The sequence below is a fragment of the Sus scrofa genome, chromosome 1, assembly GCF_054392235.1.
Source record: "Sus scrofa isolate SSC_HxYL_T2T_F1_AM1 chromosome 1, Sscrofa_HxYL_maternal_Yorkshire_Landrace_v2.0, whole genome shotgun sequence".
Classification (NCBI taxonomy): domain Eukaryota; kingdom Metazoa; phylum Chordata; class Mammalia; order Artiodactyla; family Suidae; genus Sus; species Sus scrofa.
Genome location: NC_139383.1, coordinates 169,212,295 through 169,222,996, shown reverse-complemented (window position 1 = coordinate 169,222,996; position 10,702 = coordinate 169,212,295). Strand labels below are relative to the sequence as shown.

The 10,702-nt window shown below is 42.0% G+C and overlaps 1 protein-coding gene across 3 annotated transcripts in view; it reads right to left on the bottom strand.

Moving 5' to 3' along the window:
- BCL2 (BCL2 apoptosis regulator) overlaps positions 1-10,702 on the bottom strand; it is a 181,784-nt gene that overhangs the window by 99,010 nt on the left and 72,072 nt on the right. The gene's annotated exons all lie outside the window — the stretch shown is intronic.

Here is a 10,702-nt window from a genome sequence, read left to right as displayed (position 1 = left end):
TCGTATTAAAGTCTCAGAAAGGTTTTTCATGGACATTTTTAGCTGGTTTAAAAATTCATACAGAAGAATTAAGGTCAAAAAAACAGCCAAGGAGTTTTTGAGTCCTGGCTCAGCAGTAACAAACCCAATCTGAAAAATAGGAAAGGAAACCCAGTCCATGAGGACGTGGGTTCGATCCCTGGCCTTGCTCAGTGGATTAAGGATCTGGCGTTGCCTGTGAGCTTCGGTATAGATCGCAGATGTGGCTCAGATCCTGCGTTGCTGTGGCTGTGGGGTAGGCCGTCAGCTACAGCTCCGATTTGAACCCTAGCCTGGGAACTACCATATGCCGCAGATGCAGCCTTAAAAAGACAAGAAAAAAAAAAAAAAAAAAGGCTTATAGTTAAGACACAATAGGATTGGTGTAGATATAGATAAGTAGACCAACATAAGAGAGAGAGCCCCTCTGCATGTAGGAACTGGGGATGTGACAGAGTAGCATTATAAAACTGTGGGAAGGAGTTCCCGTCGTGGCACAGTGGAATGAATCCGACTAGGAACCATGAGGTTGCGGGTTAGGTCCCTGCCCTTGCTCAGTGGGTTAACGATCCGGCGTTGCCGTGAGCTGTGGTGTAGGTTGCAGACGCAGCTCGGATCCCGCGTTGCTGTGGCTCTGGCGTAGGCCGGTGGCTGCAGCTCCGATTCGACTCCTAGCCTGGGAACCTCCATATGCCGCGGGAGCGGCCCAAGAAATAGCTAAAAAAAAAAAAAAAAAAAAAAAAACTGTGGGAAATGACTGAACTATTTATTAAATGGTTCTGGAACAACTGGTTATTCATATGGAAAAAAACAACAACAACAAATCTTCAACTCACATTACGTCCAAAAATGAATTCCAAAAGAATTACTGGTAACTTTAAAATATTTAAGAAAAAAATATAGACGATTTTTTATAACCCCACATTAGGGAATGACACAATAGCACAAACCCATAAAGCAAAAAAAAAAAAAAAGGCAAAAAGACATGTTGATCCATTTGATTTTAAAACTTATGTGACAAAAGACACCAAAATACAAAGGCTAAGGGCAAGAAATGGAGAGAGGTTTTTTGGTTTTTGTTTTTTTTAAGTATATAAGATACATAGTAAACATCTAGTAATCTGTAAAGAAAAAAACCAAATAACCCTCCACAAAAAATGAGCAAAATCTATAAACTGGAAATACACCAAAAAATAACCCAAATGACCAACAATCATGAGAAAGAAAAGCATGTCACCAGAAATCAGAAAAATATAAATCAATACCACAATATAAGATACCTTTCAATCTGTCATATTAGCAAAATGTGAAAGCCTGATGATGCCCAGTTGGAAAAGATACAGAGCAACAAGAATTCTGATACATGGTTGCTGAAAGTGTGAATTGAGAGCAATTCAGTACCATCTACCAAAGTGGATGATGTCTGTCCCCTAAAACCCAGAAATCCATGTCTGCACCCCCACCTTTGAGAAGCTCACACATCCACATGGAGAAATAAGCCAAAGGAAGTTCACAACAGCACTGTGTATAAATGAACTCCTGTCAATTAGAGAATAGATATATTATGATATATTCATAAAAGGAATTGAGGTAGCAGGTAAGGAAACTGGCTCTGCATCAATTAACTAGATAAATCCTAAAAACATAATTTTGAGTGATAAAGCAAGTTGCAGAAAGATGGATTATTAAAGACATGACCATAAATGTTTTAAACTCACAAAAAATACTAGTTATTGTTCATGACACACAGCCAGGAGATAAATGCAACAATATGTGTGTAACGATACAACTTTGATAGGATACACAACAGTGGCTACCTCCATTAAAGTTGGAGGGGAATGGGATCAGGTTAGGGTAGAAAAGAGGCTTTAACTGTAAGATTTTCAGCATAAAATAAACTTTTAAAAATTTAGCTAAATGTCAACATTTATTAAATCTGAGCAGAGTTGACTACTGGTTGCTGTGTTATTCTGTGAATTTTTTTTTTTGTTTGTATTTCAAATAGTTTGTCATTTTATAAAGCTACATTTTAAAAGGATATGTGGATGCAGTATTTTTTTTCCTCCTTTCCCCCATCTTTCTATCCAGGTATACAATTGTGCTAGCCATCTAGAGACCTGAAGATTAGTTCTGGTTCACAGAACTAATTACTGCACTGTGTGATGCTGAGCAAATCACTGAACATCTCTGAGCCTCAGTGTGCTCATCTGTAAAATGAGGACATTCACAGTGCTTATGTCTTAAAGAGCACGCTAGAACTAGACAGATTTGGATTTGATCCAGCCCCCCCCCCCCCCACCAGTTGTGAGATTTCAGTCTATTTACTTAAACTCTCTTAGAGGCACTATCTTAACTGATAAAATAGGAATAGAAATAGTATTTACCCCACAAACTTGTTATAAGACTAAAACAAAATGAAAAACTCTTAGCATACCATCAATAAAATAAAATTACAAAACCAACAGAAGATATATGCCAAGCACATAAGAGTCCAGTGATTGGTATCAAGAACATTTCATATACTCCAATAAATCATTAAGGAAACAAACACCCCAAAAGAAAAACAGGCAAAGGATAAAAAGAAAGAATTCATTAAGGGAGAAAGCTGACTTCAGTAAGCAGATGAAAAGATGCTCAACCTCACTAGAAATCAGGAAATCACATCTAAACCCTACACAGCCATCAGATGGGCAAAAGAAAAATTTAAATAAGACAATGACACATACTGGAGAGAATATGGGGCAGTAGGAATTCTCAAACCACAATGGTGGTGAATTGATGCCATCACTTTGGAGAGCAATTTGGCGACATCCAGGGAAGTTGAAGATGTTCTAACTTTATCACTTAGCTCCTGGGCATGTTGCATATGTAGATGTCTGTCTGTCTCTCTACCTACCTATCTCTATCTCTAAGAAAAACTCAACTCTCCCACATGTAGGCAAAGAACATGCATGTGTTGTAGCACCATCTGTAATATCACGAAGTTAGAAACCTCTATCATATTCTTCAAATGGACATTTTAAAATTTAGAAACAACTGTAACGACCTTCCTTTGATAGACTACCACACAGAATGGGGGATGGATGAAGCAGAGGTCCATGTTTTACAAGAGATGAATCTCACCAAAGCCAATGATATTGTATAGAGAAAGACTGAAAACAGTGAAAAATATACATACTGTCTATGGAAAAACACATGTGTAAAACATGCAATCATGCTTAGTAATAATAGAGACCAAATTTAAATGGAAGCTGTGAAGCTCAGAGAACAGAAAAGAGGAATGGGACTGAGGAAGTGCACGCTCTTTCTCTCTTTCTCTCTCATTTTAAAGTGAGGTAAGAAGATCTGAAGCCAATAGTGCATAAAGATATGACAGCGATGGTAGATACAAAGGCATTTGCTATCTTATTCTCTACATTTCCTGTTTGCTTGAAATATTTCACAATATCAGAACCCTGAGTTTTGCATATTTTAAAGATATCTATAGATATTATCATTTATTCCTAGGGGCCCTTCAGGCAGTTAGCACAAGTATTATTATCACTAGACAGACAGGGAAGGTGAGTGAGGAGTGGACACCGGGCTTAGTCTTTGAGGGCTCGAGACCCTCACCATCAAATTGCACTGCTCACTCCACTCATTCAGTAATTTATATGCACAGGGAACTGCAACTCGGTGCAGATGGGGGTGGGCGGATGAAAGGGAAGACGACCACTTCCCTTCTGGAACAAAGTGCAGCCTGAGGTAGGGCAATGACATAACTTGATTTATTTAAAAAAAAAAAAAAAAAAAAAAAAAGGGAAGGAGCCAGGCCGCCCGGGGGTATCTGACAGCTTTTCAATGAATCTGTAACTCCCTCACAGAGGCGCTGACCATTCCCTGCGCATCTGCCGGGGAGGCGGAAGGGGCCAGAGGAAGTGAGAAAGTGACCTCAGTCCCAGCATCACTTCGCCTCCAGACCACCATCCTCTGAAGGGCAGGACACTGGGGGCAGGGAGGGGGCATGAGACCTGATGTCTAGTCCAGGATTGGTCCCTTAAGCTCTCTGGCTTTCAGCTCTAATTTTTTTTGGCCCTGCCCACATAATGCGCGAGTTCCTGGTCCAGGGATAGAACTGGAGACACAGCAGCTACCCGTAGAGTCTGAGCTCTTATTTAGAAAACTGAGGAGCAGAACTACCTACCATCTCGAGGTCAGTGAAATTCAAGAGTCTATCTCCCTTCTGGTTTTCAAGAGTTGTTCCTTAAAAACTTGGATCGCTTAAAATCCAAAAGCGGAGGTTCATACTTAATAGTTGCACATGGTTGTGAAGCTCATTCCTGGATATGTGGACATGTCACAGCGATGTCCTTTCCTCCTGATGACGTACACAAAATGCCAGGTAACAGTGCCAGACTCTTAAAGTCTCCATCCTGTGCCCAGCACCAATTCCACCAGTCGCCCTGGGGGCTGCTGGGTATGGAGGGCAAAGTGACAGTAGCTTCAACCAATCAGCAACTCACAGGCTCCCTCCCAGCTTCGGAGTAACACGTGCCTGGGGAGGTGGGGCGGTCCCCATCAATAACTTAGCCCCTGAAGCAGCTCCACGTGCACAGTTTAGGCTGGAAATAAGAATGCCCTGGCTGTAGGAACCGCCAAGAGTAGGGTGGGTAGCGGCCGGACGTTCCAGAATCTCCTCTAGAGAGCTTTAAAAACCCGAGACAATCTGACATATCTGAGATTTTCTTTTTTCTTTCTTTTCCTTTTTTTTTTTTTTTGCAACCCTGGCAGATGGTCCTGGGGCCTCTCTTCCCAGGCATACCCAGTCCTGCCCTTTACTTTCTCTTTCCTCTAATATGAGAGATGCCTCTTATTTTCCTGTCCCTCCCCTCCCCCCGGGGCAGGGGAGCACTCTTTCTGCAATCCCTTAGGCTTGTTTTCATTTGATTCCTTGCCTCCTCACACCTTTCCTTGTTATTTTATGGAAAGCTGGTCAAAGGTCAGAGTTGCCCAATTACCCACATAGTTGGGTGGTGGCATCAGATACCCAGGCAAACAGAGGGAGGATTCCAGTTCCAGCCCTGACTCCAAAGCTGGATGGAAACAGAGAAAATATGCTGTTGCTAACAATCCATTGTAAATGAAAATACGATCCCAGTAATTGATTTTAAATAGATTTTTTAAAGAATCCTTGGCCGCATTTCATCAAGAATACAGAGTTTCAAAAGCGTTCATTCCAGGGTTGGATTCCCCCCCCCCCCTTTCTTCTGGCTTAAACCCCAAATGGCCAAGATTCAAGTCTGAATAAACAGTGTGGGTGGTGACTGTTCTGTGAGGCCCAGTAGAGGATGCAACCACTTTCTTATTCGGTTCAGCATTAAATCATGTGAAACGAGCCTGATGACTCCACAGAACTTTTCCTCAGTAATGGAGGGCAGCATAACATGTCCTGTTTCTCTGCTTCTCAGGGAGGGGAAAAAAATTAATTCTCCTCACTGCGAAGGTTTAATTATGTATAAAGTTCATTGACCTCACAGGCGGCTGTCAGATGATCTTGCAAAGGCCTGTGAAAGGCATCCTAGGAATGCAGTGATGTGGGCAGAAACCCAGTGGATTCATGCCACCGAGGGCTTGAAAGGGGAAGGAATCAGAGGCCGTCCAGAAAGACTCCAGTGAAAACAGAACTTGAGGCTAATCAGTCATTTCATCTCACTTCAGCATTTCTAGGCCCTCCAGAGGGTAAAAAGGTATAAATCAGAAACTCAGGACAAACCCCGAAGGGACGGGGCCCATGACATCGGGGCTCTGCCACAGATGGCTGCAAATGTGTGGACTTGCAGTGTTCTTTCCCCATTTTGGAGGTAATGCCTTCTGACTTCCCTGCTACTGACAGGAAAAGAAAATGAGGAAACGATCCCATTCATAAATATACGGTGGGGCCTGAAGGAGACAGCAGAGTCGGTGTTTACTTGGCCAGTTGTGACGGAAAACGGCACCCAGCAGTGTAGGCAGCGACTTTATCTGTTTGTCAGCAAATGCCCTAAAGCTTGCTCTTCACACGCAAGGGATGGATTTTTCCTCTTTGGGCTTGGGGTGGGGGTGGGGCGCAAGATGAGCTTCCAGAACACATGTCCCTCTTCTAGTCTTTACCTGAGGCCTACCCCTGTGAAGTGGCACCCAGCTCCCGTGAAGGCAGAGCACTGAGGAAACTTTAGGAGACACTGAGGGCTAGTTGGGGCATCTTGGCAACCTGGGGCTGGAGCCCCAGGGGGATGCTGCTAGGGTCTGGGTGTTGGGGGGCAACTTCAGGGGCCCTCCTACTCAGGGAGGAAATGGGAAATATTTCAGTTTGATGCTTCCTAGGATAAAGTGTACTAGTTGGAATTCAGTATCATTTGCTTTCAGTAGCTTTCTCAACAAACACACTCACTTTATCAGTTGAAAGAGTATGCTTTTAGTGGGGGAAACCTCGCAGGGCTGTGTTCTAACATAAATTAGCTGCACTTGAACAGATACTGACTCACAGACTTTGAAAAACTTATGGTTTCCAAATGAGACAGGTTGGGGGGTGGGGGGATGCGCTGGGGTTTGGGATGGAAATGCTATAAAATTTGGTTGTGATGATCATTGTACAACTATAAATGTAATAAAATTCATTGAGTAATAATAAAAAAAATCAGCTGCACTTGCTCCAGTCACTTTGTTGCTATGAATACAGAGCACAGGTGACCAGAATTCAGCCAACATTTTTGATCCTCTGATGGCAGCAGAATGGACAGATTCTCACTTGCTTCATTTTTAGATAAACCTTCAATTCTAGGGTCTTTCAACAAAATTGGCCACCTAGATTTTGAAGACACGGTGTGTCAGTTGGCATTCAGCTCATGTTAAATCACTAGGTATTTGGAAAATAGAAACTGTGGAGTGGGCACTGTTGCTGATACAAAAATCAAAAAGGGCATGAACTCAGCCCTTGAGCAGGTCGCAAATGAAGAGACAGACATTAATCCTAACTGGAAGATTCCAGAAGGCTTCCTGCATGGAATCTTCCAGGTGAGGTGGCATTTGACGAGAACCTTCACCAAGAGTTCTCTTCATACTGGCACACTGTGGCATTCTGAGACTCACTGAGTCATGCTTATTCATGGCTTGAGGTCTGTACTTTTACCTTATTTTTAATTCAACTGATATTTGAGGGGTTTCCTGCTAAGATCCTTTCTGTAGACCCAGACCATTTACTATTACTCTCCTCAGGGAGCAGTCAGTAAAAAAGCAAAGGAATTCCTTCTGTCTTCCCACCTGAAAAAGGAAGCCTTCCTTCAAACCTTTACAAATTTTCTAGAAATATGACTATCCCCCAAGTTAAAGGGGAAATATGCTTCCAGATAAAGAAATCTGGATGCTCAGTAATATCCTAAATCATTTCCACCTTTTGGGCACTGCAATTTATAAAGTTCCATGAAGGAAATGACTCTTATTTTCATGAAGTTCCCACTGGGAAATCACTGGGAGCCATACTCATGAAAGCAATATCCTTTTGCTTATCCCAATTCCTTCCCTTTGTCCAGGGCCTCTGCCATCTCTGAACTACACAAAAATTTAGTTCTCTCTAGGTCTATGGTATGTGCTGCAGGAGGTGGCATCTGAGTTTGTGAATTGTCTCTGTCACATGGAAAGTTCTTGGACATTAGAAACTGCTTTCTTCATCTCTGCGTGTCCTAGTATCTTTAACAGAGTTGGTGTTCACCGAACAAATGAATATCAACTGGACAAATGAATGAATGAATGAATGGATATCATGGAGGTGTCTGTGGCAGGGATTGGAAAACTTTCAGTAAAGGATCTGAGAGCGAATATTTTAAGACATCCATTCTTGATTTTAATTTTAACTACTGTTATAAAAGGAAAATAGCCACAGACAATCTATAAGCAAAGATGTACGGCTGTGTTCCAATAAAATTTTATTTACAAAAACAAGTGGCAAGCTAGATTTGGCCCATAGGCCATAGTTTTCTGACTCCTCATCTATGGTGTTTATCTTTGACATACATTTCAGTATACTTTTTTTTTTTTTGGCCATACCTGTGACATGCTGAAGTTCCCAGGCCAGGGCTGGAACCCTTGCCACAGCAGAAACCAAAGCTGCTGCAGTGACAACACCGTATCCTTAACCAGCTGCACCACAAGGGAACTCCCAACTCAGTATATCCTTTAAATTTTTATATAGTATCTGTTCTTTTCAATAAGTAGATAAAGGTAGCAAGTGTAAATATTCAAGAGTTATTCTGTAACTCCACATTAATGAATTCACCAAAAAACAAACAAACCCCCCCAAAAAAACAAAGAAACAGAAAAGCACATAACATGAAGAAATTAGCTGTTACCCCAAGTAAGAGGTTGCAGTCACTTACTTTGTATCTCGTATGCCTTTAAAAGGAACAATTCTTATTCCCAAAACGAGGGTAGTGGATTTGCCATTTACTTCACTATTATTGAGTAAACTTTATACGAGTTCTCAGAGGTATTGGGTGAAGAGGGTCTGGTGCTGGGGTATGGTGAACTTGACACTTTCCTGGAAGGGGAAATAAACGCCGCCCTATTTCTATTCTCTACCAGATCATTCAGCCTCTGATTTTACTGCTAAAATCCTTCCAAAGGTTATTAATGCAGAGGATACTCCTTTCTCTTGATGACCCTCTGGAAAACATCCAGCTACAGAGAACACAACAGAATCTCAAAAGCCCAGCAAACACAGAGAAGTAAGAGGTAGCTATGAGAGCTTGATGAAAACAAGATGTCCCAGCCTGTCACCCTGGCCTGATTTGAGACTGCCCCGCCTGTTATTACTCTTTGCCTCACTATCAGGCCACCTTTTGTGTGTAATACAGTTTTCTTTTTTTAAAAAGGATTTGGATTTGAATTATGGTGTAAACTCAAAGGATGCCAAATCCTAAGGTCAACTGCTTTGTCTGGAAAAATTCAACCAGTGCTTTTCAATGTCGGAAGAAATGCCCAGCAAACAGCATGAAATGAGTACCCCAGCTAACAAGTTTTGAGTTAGGCTACTCTACGATGGAGATCTTCAGATTGCACCAGTCCTCGCCCGGTTGTCATGAAACAGTTCTAGAGATTTCTCATAAGAAAGAAAAAATGAAATTTGAGTCTGTCCCTTACACCAAAAGTCTCCTCAACACTTGGACCAGGTTCAAAGCTGAGTTCAAACCACGTTCAACCTATGTGATTTGAGGTGAATTAGCTGATGTTATTGTAACTTGTCCTAATTTTCAACACAGGGCTTAGGACATCCACATGATAGAGGAGAACACAGGGCTTAGGACATCCACATGATAGAGGAGAAATCTGGAAACAGGGGACATACTATATCTGGCTCAATTTATTTCAACAAATGCTGAGAGTCTATGCATCAGAAAGGGATTCTGAGCACAAAGAGCAGGTGACCATCTCTTACTGCTATTTTGCGACACTCTGATGCCACCCTCCCTCATTATCAGCCACGCTCACTCAACGTTCCCCCCTCCCCAACGCTGCCAAATGCAGAGGCCATTGTCATCATTATTCAGAACAGAGCTCTAGTGAACAGCATCACACACACTTAATTCCTATTTGATGCAATTCCAAATTGCTCAAAATGTATGTGGCAATGGCACACAGGAATCTCATTGCAATCTTGGTTGGGAGCAAGATGTATAAAAATAAAGATAAGAGTTAAAAAGACAGAACACACGTGGACAATGAGAGGGAAGGGTAAAGTTAGGAAGTACTTTAACTGTGAAACATCCCCAAAGGTTGTGGACAATAATGGAGGACAACTCCCTCCATCTCAGGGATGGCGGTCTTTGGGTAGCATGGATTGCATCCGTGACGTTCTCTGAGGGGATGATCTTGGAATGTAAAGCATCCCACTGGGCAGACTAGGTGAGGAGGCAGAGTTGAAGCCCTTACCCATGATCCTCTTTTGCTTCCACTCAGAGAAATGGAGAACTAGCCTATCTGTGGGGAACACTTGATCTCTATTTCCTTTCAACCAGCCTCTTGTTCTGTGCCTACAGGATACAAACAAGTGACTCAAGAGAAAAAAGAATACCTAAGCCAAGGACTTATTTGACAAATTTTAAGTTCAATCTAGCATTGACAGAGATGCTCTGAATCTCTTCTGAGGCTCCATGAGAACCTGTCTGCTCATGAGGTCCTACTGTACAGCAAGGGAACTACAAGAAAGGGAATGTGTGTGTGTATATATATGAGAGTGGGTCACTTTGCTGTACAGCAGAAACTGGCACAACATTGTAAACCAAATATACTCTAATATTTTTTTAAAAAAAGAACATATCTGCTCCTTTCTTCTGGTTTCCAGCTTTTTAATACTGAAAATGTCTACTTGAAATACATCTGGAGATTTCTAGAAGTTTCATTTAGCAAAGTAAATGGGCTCCTCTGATGAGTATATCTAGAACAATACAGGTGAAATGTCTTTTCCTTCAGTCATTCTAAAGTTAGCTTACAACGAATGGTTCTCCTGCATCAAGAAACAGGACCACATGAGTTTATTTCATCAGAGCCTGGCAGCATTCTGGGCAAAGCAAACAGAAAATCTCGAGGAAAAAGAAGAAACTTGCCGAGCCCGCTTTGGGCCCCCTCGCATTCCTTTTTTAAGCACTACAAGATTGATCCTCGGCCACAGATG